Source organism: Dermochelys coriacea, chromosome 6, assembly GCF_009764565.3.
Source record: "Dermochelys coriacea isolate rDerCor1 chromosome 6, rDerCor1.pri.v4, whole genome shotgun sequence".
Classification (NCBI taxonomy): Eukaryota; Metazoa; Chordata; order Testudines; family Dermochelyidae; genus Dermochelys; species Dermochelys coriacea.
The window spans coordinates 72,577,495-72,591,214 of record NC_050073.1 but is presented as its reverse complement, the minus strand read 5'-3'; the positions used below and the strand labels follow the sequence as shown (position 1 = coordinate 72,591,214).

Sequence of the window (13,720 nt, the reverse complement as noted above, 5' to 3'; positions counted from 1 at the left end):
AATGCCAGAATGCGAAGGGTTAAGTTGGAACACCAACACTCTGCTTTTGTAGGTTTAAGTTAAACCCTTTATACTTTAAACATTGTTTTTGTGGTCTAAGTAGTATATTATTTGACTCTGAATAACTTAGGGCCTGATCCAAAGCCCGCTGAAATAAGTGGAAAGATGCCCATTGACTTCGGTGGGCTTTGGATCAGGCCCACAATTACTCTGGGTTAGGAGGCCCAAAATGTTTCCAAAAGACTGATTGATAAAGTATGAAATACATATCTCAACCGCATACATATATCAGATATTTTAAAAATGGTTACCAGAGTAGGCTAAAATATGAGTTAAATAAACTAAAGACTTTTAAGAACAAACATTGAAAAATGGGAGCATGTAGTGTCTGTTCATTATTAACTACTTTGGAACTAGCCTCAGACGTGAGGGGAGATACAGCTAAGAATTCTTTAATTCATATAAGCTATCAAGCTAAAAGAAGCAGGTTGGCAGACACAGGAACACTGATCATCAAGGTTCAGTTGGCTCACATTTATAACCACTTCGCTGGTTAGACTCAGAACCAGGTCACCTTCCTGCTGCTCAGTAAATGTATTGGATTATTTGGGCCAGGTGTGGCAGAAGCAAGAGGGAGAGAAAAGACCATTGACCCCCTCCACTAGTACTCAGCTCTGGACCTCCTTTGAGTAGTCAGCTGAAACCAGCACAAAGGAATGATGCGTGACTTGGTGGAAACACTAGGAATTCATGGATATTTGACAAAATCCTTCAGGGAATTGGGGTTGGAAAATGAAAGGCTGGGCAAAAGAAGGGGAGAAAGAGAGGACACAGGTTTGTTTTAATTTTAAGTCTATTTAAAAACTCATGGCTCAAAGCAAGGAATGACAAAGCCACTCCGGGACTTGGTGCTCTGCTGTGTCATCCCTGAACCTAAGATGTGATTTTGAGTCACAGCAGAGGTGGTATTCAGTGCCTGGGACAATGGAGTGACTTATGTCACATATGGCCGCTATATGTGATTAGTGGGATTTCTTTTGAAGCCTATGCTTTAGTCACCTTCCTACAGGACAATGTTGGTTACACAATGGGGCCTTAAGTGGACAAAACTAGGTGACTTGTAGAGATTTGTCTTTCCTAAGTTTCAAGGGGCTAAAAGTGAGTTTGCTCCCAAAGGCAGGATTTCCCTAGGTTCACCTAGTCTATGAGAGAACTGACATCTATGCCATATGAGCAGATCTAAACCCTACCAACCAAGTAGCAGTCTAGGCTAAATAGGCTGATGCAGCAAATTTGCAGATCTTGATCACACTAGGCAAGGGAGTCATTCTTCTAAGTGATAAAGTCAGTGAATGCACTCTTGAGGAGATAAAAAATTAAGTACCAGCTGACTTTGCACCATTTGAGTGAGGTATTCACTGCTGACCCAGTACAACAGAATTGTCATGTTCTGACACCAGCTAGGAATCACTGTAGAAGTGGTCAAGTCCGTTTCTTTATTGCAAGACTACTTATAAAAGCAGCTTATCATTTGGTTAACAGTGCCATTTTCAGCTTGACAATGCATAGTATATATTTATGTACTGCATTTGCAAGCAACTTTATACAGCCCCCATGTTCCCCTTAAAAAACTCATCATAGTTCTCATTGTCATAATTTCACATTAAGATCTGATAGTCAATAGAGGCAACAGGAACTTCACACTGAGACATTAAAGAGAAAACTGCAATTTCATATTAAGACATTTCTACTTGATTTTACTCTCTCAGCTTTTTAAACACTTGTGTGGTTTATACAGCACTTAGTAATCACAGTGCAGTTGAAGTATTATCTAGTACAAGACAGCTGCATTCTATTTTCTTCTCTGTCATTGACTCACTAAGTGACTACAGGTAGAGGGGTTTCCAAAGTGCCCAAGTGAATTAGGAGCACAAGTTCTACTGAAAAATGCGTTGAGAGGCTTGTGTGGCAGCCCTTAGTATTGATTATTAATTATTATTATTATTTATTATGTCAGGCATGCCCATTCATTCATGTCATATCTTTTGCATTTGATCCATCTTGTCTTTGGGCCATTTTGATCATTCCATATTTGCCAAATGAGTATACTGTAAGTGTATTTTCTAATGTTTTGTCTCAAATTGCACATTTAAGGAAAAGTTAGAGTGATTTTCTTTTCTCTTTGCCCTTAGATAAGCATAAAGAGATAAAATAGAAAGAGACAAAGTGGAAATAAGCATTAGTGATGGAAACATGTACACACAAGGAAAACCTAATCCTGCCCCTGCTCAAGTAAATGGTAACCTTTCCATTCATTTGAATAAGATCAGGAACATGCCCTAAAACTGCAAATTAGCATCTTCTATATACAAATATCAGATCAGGATTTGTCCTAAAAATTGGTGAAAAAATTGGTGAAAAAAGTCTTCACACCATTTTTACTCAGCCTTTATTCAGGCTCAAATCCTATTGACATAAATGGGAGTTTGGCCTGAATAAAGACTGCATAAAAACTGTACAAAAACCTGCTCCTGCTCCCACTGAAATCAATGGTAAAACTTTCTTTGGACATCATTCTCCACTGCCATGTACCTTGTGTTGTCATTTGCACCTGTGCAAAGTGGACATAAAATGCTTCCCGAAGAATTTAGATTGGTAGCATTTTATCCCCATTTTGTAGAGGTGTCAGTCCTTACACAGGTTGCAAGCCAGTGCAGAATCAAGCCCATACACTTCTTTTGGAGTCGGAGCAAGCCCTTAAAGTTTACCAATAAACATTTTTCAATTCTGCAAGATAAAACCACTTATATGACTATGAGCCCTCTCTGTGTTGTATTATAGCGTGGCTAGACATATAACTTCTCCATACCTGTGAGTGACTGGGGAAAGAATTCATCTCACAAAAGGCAAGTTTGTTGGCCCATTTTTGTGGCATGAGAAACATCAGCTCTTATAATAGGTCTATACGGCTCTAATGAGGTCTCAGAGGTGAGAAACCTGTTTTTCTTTAAATCCTGTTTACTTAGTTTCTCACAGAAATTGATTCATCTGAATGACAAAAATTATAAAGAACCTAAATCAAGGAGGTGGGGAAGCCACCCCTTTCTCTTCTACCAGTGCTGCTTTCTGATACCCATGGCTGCTTTTCTCTTATGTGATAAGGTTCAGTAAATAATGAAGGCCTGCGTCTACCCTTAATGGTTCACAGATTGTAACTCCCCCAGCAGCACCACCCCATCCATTACTGTAGAATTAGTTGACAATCCTACTAGTTGTTCAATAAATAAATAAATAAATAAATAAATAAACTAATTGGTCCCAGCGGACAGTTAGGTGATGTGGAAGTCTTAAAAATACCATGATCTCCCATAGTGATTTGCTAGCCTTCCTATACTCTATCCAGCACATTGGGACTTCTAAATTACATACCATAATTGACATCAAATATCTGTCCCATCAGTGAATATCTTTATTAGCATCAAAATCACTCACAACTAGTGTTCCTCAATGTTATTAAACAGAACTTGTTCTAGGTGTTGCCTTACTAATTAGTCAGGATGAGCCCGAGGAAGAAAATCTGGGTCATGTTAAATTAATTGGAATGAGCATGAAAATTAGCAGAGCAAACTGCATCAATTTTCTATAGAGAGCCTTTCTTCATGTTGAGAATAAAAATGGATATTATGAGGCATTAACCAAACTGCCTTCTGTGACTGCCAAGAGGTATGTTACAGTAGCCCAAAAATATCATGCTCACAGATTTTCAGAAGTTAATGAGACATTTCCAGGAATGGTAAATACATGGTGTTAAAATGGGTGTGCCTCTTATGGGAAAATGCCAAGTCATTTCATGTTTATTCAGGCATAACAAGCTCTTCAAAATGAGCATAATTTAAGAGGTGAATAGTGCAAAGAGGGCTAACATTCAACTAATTTTCCTTAAGAAAGAAAAGATTAAATTGAACAAAAAATGAATTAAGAGGTTTACAAATCAACAAGTCAACCATCAGATTGCAGCCTCTGCTCAGTATATTCTCATCAGCCCCTGCCATGAAGTTTTTGAAAAAATGTCCCGAAGGCAGGGAACAAAGCGAGCAGAACTGATTACAGCCACACTCACCGCCTTGCTGTCTAAACTCTGTTTGGCTTCCTAATGAGCTCACTAAAAACCTAATTCATCTCCCATAACCCTTCTCAGCCCTCCTTGAAATTCACCATTATGGAAATTACAGATGAAACATTTACAGGCTGTGTTCAAATTACTGCTTCTTCAACAGGCAGGTCTCTGACCCTCACAATGAACACAATAGAGGTATGTCCAGCATGAAACCACTCAGGCCGCAGCCTATAGAATAAAGAGGCTCAGGAAGGTTAAGACTTTTTCTCATGGTGACAATGATTTCTGCATTAATGCTTTCAGTTCCATGAATATGGGAATTTTGTGGGCTTGACAGTATATCAAATACAAATTGTAATTCAGAAGGGGAGAAATGAGTTGTACTGATGACAAATAGCTGAAATAGGCTAATGTGAATTCCCAGCCCGTTCATGAGGAAGCTCCCTCTGTTCCTCATTACATGAAGTCAAAATGATCCTCACGGCACCTAGCCTGTAACTGGAAGATTACTGAATTGATGGATCCTTAGTTTAAAATGCAGCTGTTTTATTCTGCTTTAGTAATTAATTCTTTTTCCAATACCATATTGATTAAGCGTAGACCCTGATAAAGTTCAAACTGAGAAGAATCTCTAGTGGCTTCCTTAGTTGCTCAAGAGAGTCAATGAAAACTTCCTACAATTCCACCTGCCTCCTCAGAGTGCTGATCCAATGAACAGAACAGGTTTTTCTCATAAATTAGTCAGGCCATGTGGAGCTGTATTAGCTGATGGTTGCTTTTGTCTCTCTACTTGCTGACTTGCTTTTCACTTTTGCTGTCCTTTGTGCTGTCACACACAAAGTCGGAGTGCAGCTGCCATTCTGAACCCAAACCGAGGTAAAGAACAATTCATACAAACTAAATTTTTTTTTCATTTTATACAGCTGCAACTCCCTGAGCAGTGCAGCACTCACTAAGGCCTCCTGGGACCCAACTAGCTGCGAAATCAGTGCTGAAGCATGCAGATCTACTGTGGGACTAAGAAAAAAAAAGTAACCTGTTTTCTTCAAGACTACTTCAACTTTTGGGATAGAATATTTGCTACTGTGTTTTTGGCAGTTACAGATTTCCACAATATCATTTAAGTAAAAAGTGACATGAGTGCTTGAGACTAAGGGCTAGTCTTCACTGGCAATGTTAAAGCATTGCCGTGGCAGCGGTTTAATGTGGCTTGTGTGGTCGCAGAACTCCCAGCGTTCTAAAAAACCCACCTCCACGAGGGGCGCGGCTCCCAGCGCTTGTGCACCGTCTACACTGGTGCTTTACAGCGCTGAAACTTGCTGCTCTCAGAGGGGTGTTTTTTCACACTCCTAAGCAAGAAAGTTGCAGCTCTGTAAATTGCCAGTGTAGACCAGCCCTAGAACAACCACATCATTTACTACAACAGAAGGCTAGAGGTGCCTGTTGAACAACAGACAGTTAGGAACTGTCTATATGAATGACCAGTATAAACTCAACAACATTTATAAGAAGAGGCATCACCAACATGTTGCTGCTTTTCAGAGGGTCACATGCACAGAAGGATCAATGCTTGTGAATAAAAACAAGCATGATAACTGAAAGTTTCTCAGATTACAGCCTGTACAATGGATTTTCTTTTCTGTGAAGATCAGGACTACTGGGAAGGCTTTTAGAGCAGTGTAGTGTATTGTCCTAAACAAAACAAAACAAAATAAAACTACCACAACTGACTATGCCTGAATGCTGCAATTTATAACCTTCCATGCAAACAGATTCAAGTTGTGTGCTGTAGCCCATATGCTGCTTGCAGGAGAACAAGTGATCTGCAGAAACAAATCGGCTCTGACAGAATAATAGGCATTTATGATATTAGTAATCCTTGTTCAGGCTACAAATCACATGAGAATATATAAAGGTTAAGGGCCTGATTCTGATTTGACATCAATTTTATACTAGTTTGACACTACTGACTTAAACTCCTGATTTACACTGGTGTGAAGTCAGAATCAGGCCTTTAATGTTGTTTTAGGAGAAGCTGCTAAATTTTGTGCTGAAACTGAAACTTAACTAGGATAGTATAGGGGTCTCAGTGAGAATTCTCAGAGTACGTTAGGCCAGGATTGATACTCTGATAGTTGCATTCCCCCACCTTCATAGCATTCTTTCTTAGGTCAAAAGGTCATCCTTCACAGATGTCTCCAGCAGACACTCACTTGTCAAAAGGTTGCACCATGTGATGTGTGCAATCACTGTTAACAATACACTGTTCTCATTGAGATACATAAACGCTTTGCACGTCTAAATAATTTCCTTGTTAAAAAACAACTTGTTTTTTCCACAGTCTTATTCAGTTATCAAAACAATGTATGAAACTCTGTGAGTAAGCAATCAAAAAAACCTCCCTAAATTAACTACTTAAATATTTCATTTTCTTCTTTTCTTTTCGCCATTTTATTCAGTGCTAGGAGATGCTGCTGTTTTATTTCATATAAAAGGGAATAAAAGCACCTTATCCCAAAATATGTAACAGCAATGCATCTAATTTGGTGGCAAAGGGACACAATTGGTGAACATGCAAAAATGCAAGCCATTTGTCAGAAAAATTACAACACGCAGAAAAAAAAAGCATAAAAAGTTACCTGTGCATTTTTGAATATATCCAATTACAATTCCTTCGCATTAAAAGTTAAACATTATGCACACTGTGTGACCAGGTGCAAAAAAGCAGAATTATACATGTATGCTTGCTTACCACAAATTCAGGTTAGTCTTGTGCATAAAGTTTATTTTTCAGTTGTACTTTAAAACAATAGATTCTAGTTATTACAGTAGCTCAGCTTTTTAATTTTCTGCTGCCTCAAGATGAATAATATAACAAAGATTTCTTCGTTGTTGAAGACAGTTACTTTAAAGCAGCTTGAAGCAATCATATGCAATACAAGACAAGTCATTTCTTTTTAGAAGGGATTCAGACACATGTATCAGTATTGTTATCTATTTATAAATTATATATTTAAAAGTAAAGTAAGACAGATGTGAAATATTACACAGGGGGAAACATGATAAGAAATATTTGAAATTATTCAACCTAATCCTAACCAATAGAACCTTAAAGGCACTGGGAATTTGTAGAAGAATTAAGCCTTATATGCTGTAAAAAGCTCAGTTAAATACACTCACAAACCAAGCTAAGAGTCTTTCAGATCTGCAATACACAGACCTTCCAAATGCAAAACATTTCTCTTTCTGAGGGCTCTTCTTTTTCTTTCTATTCTTTTAATCACTGAACCTACCGAAGGTACACTTTCTAGAAAATCTTCAATGCTTTCATGTCTTGGATTTCATACACTTAGCCATCTTGGATTAATAGGAGCCAATGAAGATACACATTCTTAAAACGGCTGCAGTTTCATTGGTCTAATCTATGAACTTTAAAGACCTACGTTTTATGAGCTTTCCTCAGGGTAGGTATTTCAATGTTCTAAAAACGGGGTTATGGACTGTTAAATTAAGCACATGTTCTGAATTGACATTTTAGTTCCAACAGGTTATTTGGTGCCAAGATTGCCAATTTAGTATCTGCAACCCTGGAATATATGTTTACATGCCTTCTTAGCTTTGGGGGGAGGCAGAGGGAATTGAAAACATAGTGGTGTTGCATAATAATTTTATCCTCAAATATAAAAATCTAAAAAAATGTAAGAAGAGGTTTGCACCTATGTTATATGAACTTAAGAGCACTACAGCTGAAAATGGTGTATAGACATTGCTGTTTATGACCTTTTCAGCAACTTGTATAGTTATATGTTCATCCCTGTTTTCTAATTCAAGAGCCTTACATCTGGCTTTAGCTACAGTAAATGTGAATCATTCAATTATACAAAGGGGTGCTCAAAAACCTTTTATTGTGAAAGTAATGCTAACTGTAGAAGGCAATAGTAATGCTCAAGCAAAATGATCTTTAGATAATGAAACATAATGGGTGACTTTTAGTCAGTCTGTTCTATTGAAGACCATTTTCCAGCATTTACACCCAGAGGTACATACATAGACCAAATGAAGGAATGTTCAAAAATCATATGAGCTGATGTACACCAGTCTTTCCAAACAAAGCAAAAGAATAGTTTACCTGTAAAGATGCTTTACAATGAAACAGACAAGATGTAACAGTAAGAGAGATGTAAACACACACACACACACAGAGCTACCACTTTACAAGTGTAGCATATTTGTGGGTCATTCGAGAGTTTGCATCACAATTTTCACAAAATCCAAACATGCACACACTTCTTGCAGGTGTTATCTCAGACTTAGACTGTTGAGCAGTGAAGCTAATCCCTATAGCAACATTTGAAGGTTTAAAAGCTACGGGTTTTTGTTTTTAAATGCCTATGAAAACATTGCCTATGCTCAGAGGCCTTTTAAAACAAAACCAAAGCTTTTAAAGCTTCAAAAGCACCCATGGGAATTTGCTCCTCAGGAGGGAATCCTAAATGAAGGCCAAGTTTCAGTAGATTCCCCTGGACACTACAAAATGTTAACGTGTTTTGTGGGTCTCTTCTACTTCTTTTAATAGGGATGGGTGGAGCTGACTGAATCAAGCAAAGAACAGACTGAAATCTTTGTCTAAGCCCTAAACTTAACTAAGCCCAAATTTCTTTTTAGGCAAATCAGTCTCAGCTAAGTCTCCCCCAGTCCTGCAACCTACAAACCTCATGGATACCGAATGCAACTAACAGAAAGATCCCAGAGAGGCACCAGCTGTAAAAGAAGTAGCATGGAGAACAGAAGAACAGTTTAAAGTTTTTCTGTTGTTAGAAACCTAGAAAGAAAATGGGCTAGGAATTAAATCAAAGGAGAGTTGCTTCTAGGAAAGTCTTCTGAAAGGCAAAAGAAAATGGCAAAGAGAAAGGCTTACATGAGTGTGAAGCCAAATAAAAGAAATAAGAAAATGGCAGTTGAAAGTAATGTAATGTATGTAAGGAAGACAATTTCCTTCCATAAACACTGTAGATTACCAACAACATGTTGTTTCTGATACATACTAAAGGATTTAAAATTTAAATTATTTATTTAAAATCATATTTTTAAAACTTGTGAATGACATTTACATTTTGATTGATGAATGACTGTTGCAAAGTTAGGACATTGATTTTTGAGCGATGCCAAAAAACCTAAAGAGAAGTATCAGAACACAGGACCTTTCAACAATTGGTTTGGAAGGATTATTCTTATACAGAGGCAGCAAAGAATCAAAGTTTGTCTAGAATAAGGCAACTGTTACAGATGGAAAAGAGCTATTAGTTTAAATAAGACATCCTCCTCCTGCAAGTGTAGGCTATAAAAGAAGATTCAAGGGACATTTAATAAAATGACATGCAGTTGGAGTTTGTTTTCTCCTCCTACCCTACAAAATTTTTCATCCAGGAGAAACATATCATTCCTAAACAAACTGAGGAGCAAATGAATTGTTTTATGTCTGGCAAATGGTTGCCAGACAGTAGAACAGAAATAATCAATTAATGGGAGTTCCCATTGAACTGTGCATGTGTGCCTGTCTTGCACATTACCACTCAACCTATACCCTTCTGATCAAAGCCAAGAACTCTACCAAGGTAACCAAAAAGGGAATCATACCCCAAGGAGTTGTGCTAGGCTTGCTCCTAGATTACAAATTATATACCAGGCAACTTTTCAGTACCTTAAGAGCAGCTGAACCTTACAAGGAAATACTCTAAAGAAGCAGGTAAAATGATTACTTGTGAATAAAGAAGGGGAAAAGTATATTCACATCCCAAGTACAAACAGAAGAAGTTGCTTTGAGCTTATATAAGATATTTTGGAAAAAATGATAACTGAAGAAAATCACAATCAAGATTGTAGCCTCTGACTATATCTCTATATAATTTCCCTCCCCGCATACCAAATATTACCACACACACACACCCACATATACACACATACAGATATTTTGAGCCAAATTCTGCCTTCAGGTATGCACACTCAACTCCCATTGACACACAATGAAGGCAACTTTGGATCTATTGTGTACTTTATATTTACATTTGTAAAATTAAGAATGCAGAAAATTACTGTACAAAGATTTAAAATTCTTCAGCAGATCTAAAAGAAAGGACAATTTATATCTATTAAACAACAAAAATAATTGATAGCCATTTGAAAGTTTAAAGGAGGGTTATTCATCATACAGTACACCTGAATTCTACTAGTGTGGACTTCTTGCTGACTTGACATTCTCTTTGGTGGGTCCCAGGACTGTGGGATTAGTTTACAAGAAGGAAAGAAGGGCCTGAAACCAAACCTAATTGATGAATTACTAGATTAGAAAGTCCTGTCTATATGATTTGTCCAAATTTACAGATTCAGAAGACAAAACAATTAAGGCTAAATTGCAGATTAATAGAAAGAATGAAAAATCTAAGAAGTTAAGAAAGATCTTCTTCATAAAATCTTGCCCACAGACAGGATTTTATACCATAGTATTCTCAAAGTTGGGAATGTGAACTGCTAATAAAATCCAGCACAAGGAAATTATCAGGATAATGAATTTACAGTAAAACAAAGCATATCCTCCATCGGTGAAGATATCTACAATGTTTCTGTTGTTTTGAAATTTTCTGAAAATGGATAAGTATAATAGCAAATCCATTGAGACACTACCGCAAATGAGTATATTACTGTCACAGTCAAACAGATGGAAGATACCTATAGTCTTAAGAATTAAAGCTACTTAACTAGTGTAAGAATCAAAGGTAAATTTGTAATATATAATTTATGGACATTAGTATTCTACATGAAAAAGCTAAAGCAATATTGAACTAAGGAAAAATAAAGCTACTGAAAAAAACTGGTCAAGTCTAGTGGTTGGAATCTTCTTTTCTGGCAGAAGATACTGGACTTTTTTTATGCTTCAGAAAGACAAATCTAATCATCTTTTTTGCTAACATGGTAGCAGATGTTTCACCAAAAAGAAATTCATAATTTCTGAATACACAATGTGAGACTAACATTGTTTGGACTTCCAAGAGCATGAAAGGCCATCAGTCAAAGTAAAGATCTAATAAATAAAAACAAAGAAATAAACAAAAAATCTACAGCTTTTCTTCATACAGAAAGCATTTGCAGTTTAGGATCGAAATGAAAAACATGGCATCCCAATCAAGTTCTCCTTTAGCCATATTTGAAAATGATCTCTGCCAGTGTGTCAAACAGGTAGTAGACATGAGAACTGAAGTTCAAGAGCCTGATTCTGAAATGGGACTACTTGCATGGGTAAGGACTATTTGCTCAACTAAATGTTTGTAGATTAGGCTCCTAATGAGCATCAAACTTAGAAAAAAAATCACTACTGACAAACCTTCTGGTTTATTTTTGTTACTGTCAAAACAGTAAGATTTTTCTTTGTTCAGGAAGCATACTCTTCCTGACGGTTCTATTATTTTCTTCTAGCTCATAGTGTAGACATAGCCTATTGTTAAACACAGATGGTTGAAAAATAGAATAACAATTCCCGCCCAAAAATTCAAAATTCAGAAGTCATTTTATTTTTGCAGGATTCAAAATGGACCCATTTTCTGATATATTTTTTTAATTTGGAAAATATTTCAATAAAAAGTTTGGTCAAAAATCTTGGAAAAATTAATGAAAAACAGAAAATGTTGATAATGTTGACAATTAAAAAAAAAAGCTTAGTATTTGAGAAAAGGCCATTTCTGATGAAAAAATCTTGTGTGAAAAATTTCAACCAGTTCTTCCATGGTAAAAATTAAGAAACCAGGTAGCAGAATACTTGTACTACTGTATTTACAATACTAACATGGTTGTAGAAGAGCCAATAATTAAGGGCCTAATCCTGCACCTTGAAGATTAAAGGATGCTTTGCAACTGACTTCATCAGGAAGAGGTTTAGACCCTAAGTGGTCATTCATCAATTAGGCCCCAATCCTGCAGAGACTTACTCTAATGCTCAATGTTAATTCATGGGAGAAGTTCCATTGACTTCAATAGCTCATAAAGTTAAGCATGTGTGTAAATCTTTACAGGATTGGGGCCCCACTTTGGCTATCACAGGTACATCAGAAGATGGAAGGTATATGCTGATGCACAAGAACGATTTTCACTCCATCCCACTTCATAACTAGCTTCATATCCCAAGCTGTTTCTTGAAGAAAAATATTTGACATATCCAAAATGCAAATTATTACATTAAAATCTTTAACTAGTGGCAAATCATAGCTCAGATTTTGGTTTAATTCTGAGAAATAAAAATAAAAGGTGGCAATAAAGAAATACTAAAAAGGTGGTAGCCTTTTGATTGTAAAGAAGACATGGGGTTTTAATAATTTTCTCAAGGTTGTGAACTGACACAATAAAAGTTACACTCATTAAATTTTACATGATTTGTGAACTAAGTACTTTTTTATGCAAAACAGGCTTTACAGTTTGGTAGCACAGAAATATGAAAAGCAAGAGTTTTCATTATGTGCTCATCTAGAAAATGAATGTTAGCTTCCTTTTACACTTTTAGTGGGAAATTGTTTTATTTAAAACATTTAAAAGGCTGGCATAGTGTGTTAGTGAATGCAGAATGCCACAACACTTGCATAATCTTGGACTCTTTATATCTAACTGGATGGCTGCCCAGTCCCACAAAACACAGACTAATAATGCATTACCATTGAGCCAAACTATGCCTTCATTTACACTGGTGCAATTGCAGAGTAATTCCATTTACTTCAGTGGAGTTACTCTGGATTTATACAAGCATAAGGGCCTGATCCAAAGCTCATTCAAGTCAATGGAACACTTTCTGTTGACTTAGCAGGCTTTGTATTAGGCCCACAATAAGAAAAGAATTTGGCTCTGTCAGAGGATTTCAGTTCAGTCCTATACCCGTTCCCCGGGGCAAGGGAAACTAGGAGCACACTCAGCTCCTGTTGGACTTGTAGAAGTTTATGCTCCTCTCGAACAGTCCTGTCTAGCAGATGCATAGAGTGAAGACTCCTTCACTGACAAGAGCACAGCCATTAAGTGATGAGTTTGAGGTCAGAGGAAGTAAAAGGGAAGCGTGAGCTGAATGATTCTGATTTCCAGTATTTAATTGATGTTTCATACTCTTCATCCAGAACTATAAATTTGGTCAGGGAGTTCATGCAAGTTTCTGAATTTTATGCTCATAAATAATTTCAAAGCTTTGGGCTCAGCCCTGCAATAAAAATCCATATATGTATGTGTCAGATTCCTTTCCGGTGAACTTTTGACATATAAGAGGAGCTGTGTTCTGTTTTTAATATGACCAATTTGCATCTCTGGACAGATACAAGGAAAGGAAGGTGTAGATGAATGTAGTTGCTTAAACATGGGCAGCCCATAAGCCTGAAAGCATTAACACCAGGTTATGAGAGGAAAAAGAGCTCTTTCCATAGTTAAGGATTAAATCAAGGGTTGTCAAACATTTTCATAGCATGAATCACACCTTGGAGAACTTGCAGATCATCTTTTGCTCCCATTTACAACTGCATCACATCATGGTTGCAGCTACAGCAATGGCTTTGCTTACATGGAGAAATATAAAATGCCAAT

General features: G+C 36.9%; 1 protein-coding gene across 7 annotated transcripts in view; it reads right to left on the bottom strand.

Moving 5' to 3' along the window:
* MEIS2 (Meis homeobox 2) overlaps positions 1–13,720 on the bottom strand; it is a 178,614-nt gene that overhangs the window by 134,954 nt on the left and 29,940 nt on the right. The window lies entirely within an intron of this gene.